Source organism: Gossypium arboreum, chromosome 2, assembly GCF_025698485.1.
Source record: "Gossypium arboreum isolate Shixiya-1 chromosome 2, ASM2569848v2, whole genome shotgun sequence".
Taxonomy (NCBI): domain Eukaryota; kingdom Viridiplantae; phylum Streptophyta; class Magnoliopsida; order Malvales; family Malvaceae; genus Gossypium; species Gossypium arboreum.
This window is the reverse complement of record NC_069071.1, coordinates 93202705-93205454: the sequence shown is the minus strand read 5'-3', so window position 1 is coordinate 93205454 and position 2750 is coordinate 93202705. Positions and strand designations below refer to the sequence as shown.

At 32.8% G+C, this 2750-nt stretch overlaps 1 non-coding gene across 1 annotated transcript; it reads left to right on the top strand.

Annotated features, from left to right (window-relative positions):
- The first annotated feature begins 2441 nt into the window (after positions 1 to 2441).
- Positions 2442 to 2547, top strand: LOC128289651 (small nucleolar RNA R71). The gene has a single exon (XR_008279295.1). It is a non-coding gene; the product is annotated as a small nucleolar RNA R71 (small nucleolar RNA).
- The last annotated feature ends 203 nt before the right edge of the window (positions 2548 to 2750 follow it).

Below are 2750 nucleotides of genomic sequence, written 5' to 3'. Positions count from 1 at the left end.
TTTCCAAAGTTGGAACAGGGGATCACAAAGTCACTCTAAACCAGTCTTACAAAAATTTAAATATCTCAGAATATAGACTTCCTTTGCTTGCTCTATTTCTTTCCTATGAAAATAGATTCAATAAGATTTAATTCTATATCTCATTCACCATTTAATTCCATTTCTACAATTTTTAGTGATTTTTCAAAACCACGTCACTGCTGCTGTTTTCTAACTATTCCATGGCCAACTCTTACTCCTTCATAATTTCTTTGCATCAAACCTCATTTAGGCATACATAATACCAAAACATGTTCTTATTTAGCTATATCATAAGCTAGTCATTACCAAGTATTCACATTTCATTCTTTAATCATTTCATAAGGACATACACACAAAATAGCCAAGTCCCTATACATGCCATAACTTAAAGTATTTCTAGTCACAAAATACCGAGATAGCTCGTTCATAGTGTGAGGCGATCTCTGATGTCCTTATGATTTTTTGAGTTGGCTTTATGATACTATAAAAAAGAGAGAAAAGAAAGGGAGTAAGCATAAAGCTTAGTAAGTTTGCATGTAAATAAATAACAACATTCTAAATGAATTATCAAGATAGCCTGAACCTTTCGAACATGGACTTATCTTACATTCCCTTTGGTACACTTTAAATTTTTCGTTGAACTATTTGGAATACTAAGGATACATGGGTACCTTTCCTTTTTAAACTTACCATTGCCATGTCTTGACATGGTCTTACGTGGTATCCTTGCCTCATGAACTCACCATTGCCATGCCTTAGCATGGTCTTACATGGGATCTTTGCCTTATCGTAGTTTATCAACGTCATGTCTTGACATGGTCTTACATGATTTTCTTGCCTTGTAAAACTTACCAATGCCATGTCTTGGCATGGTCTTACTTGGTATCCTTAAACGCTAATGTCATGAAATTTGTATCCTACACATTCCTAAGGTTCAACCGGGACTTTTAAGTATCATTTCTCCGTTAATTCTTGCTTGAATCATCAAGGAATAAATTTACAAAATAAATATATAGATGTTGAAAAATAACATCATTAATTATAAATAATAAAACATTACATTTATTTACCGCAAACTTACCTCGATACAAAATATGATCAAATATTTTGATTTAGTCCTCAACCTTTTTCTTTCCTCGGTCTAACCCCGAATTTCGTTCTTTTTGACCTATAATAGAAAAATTAACTTATTTAATATTCACATTTATCAAAACAGTCCTTAACTCTAACTTTGGCAAAATTACGATTTTGCTCCTAAACTTTTTCATACTTACACTTTTTCCTCTTGGCTCGGAAATGAAACTTTATCCCTAATTCTTATGTTTTATGACATGCTGGTTATTTATTTTCCTACGGCAACATCAAATTCCCACTCTAACATGTACTTATGACCATTAGGTATTTTTACCGATTATGTCATTTTACTCGTTTTCGCTTAAAATCGCTTAGATCAAGTCGTTTAACATAATTTCAAGCTTCATATTCTACCATAAAACATCAAAATAAACACATTTCACTTATGGGTATTTTTCCAAATATGAACACTAGGTTAAATTATTGCTAGAATAAGCTAAATCAAGTTCCTGAAACTTCAAAAACGCAAAGAACATTAAAAACGGGGCTTGGAATCACTTACTATGAAGCTTAGAAGCTTGAAAAAACCCTAGCTATGAAAAACCCTTGAAATTTTGGCCTAATGAAGAAGATGGGAACATTTTGCCATCTTTTCCCCATTTTTAATCTTTTAATTACCAAATGACTAAAATACCTTTCATTAAAACTTTAGTTATTTTTATCTATGTATGTCCATTTTTTTCCATGAAAACTTAATGGTCTAATTCCATTTAAGGACCTCTACTTCAATTATACTCTTCAATTTAATCCTTTAGCATCTAAAACTCATATTTATCAACTTTTGCAATTAAGCCCTAGTAGGTAAATTAAGCATGCTATCTATAAAATTTTCTATCGATACTCTAACACATGCATCTAATCACTTGGTAAATTATAAAAATTAATAAGAATAAACTTTTCTATTTCGAATTCATGGTTTCGCAACCACTGTTCCATTTAAGCCCTATTTTGGGATGTTACACAATAGGACTACTGATGTAATGAAAGAGTGGTTTATGTCCTCTAAACATAGGCGTGTGTTATTAGCAGATTCCATACGGTTAAGTCTATCCACTTACTGTTGATACTTGTCATCTTCTTGGGTTACTTTTATCATAGCGGTTTCCTAGCCATATGTAAATCGTTCAATTGGCCACTGACAAGAGTTCAATGCCATGTTCTCAATAATTTTGTACGCAACCTCGTACGTTATGTTCATAAGGGCTCCTCATGTTGCTCCATCTAGTTCTGATCTTACATTCGCATCTAACCCATTATAGAATACATGCAATTGTATCCACTCAAGGAACCCATGGTGCGGGCCTTTTTGACTCAAAGTTTTAAAATGTTCCCAAGCCTCATGAAAACTTTCTCCTTCCATCTGTCTAAAAATAGCAATCTCTCTTCTTAGTTACACCGCTTTACTAATAGGGAAGAACTTCTGTAAAAACTTTTCAGTGAGCTCATCTTATGTAGTGATAGATCCTGGTGCCTGTGAGTCTAACTATGAAAAGGCATTATCAATCAAAGAAAATGGGAACAACTGAAGACAAATAGCATTATCAGTGACCCCATTATACTTAAAAGTATCACAAAGTTGGAGAAACTATTTAAGT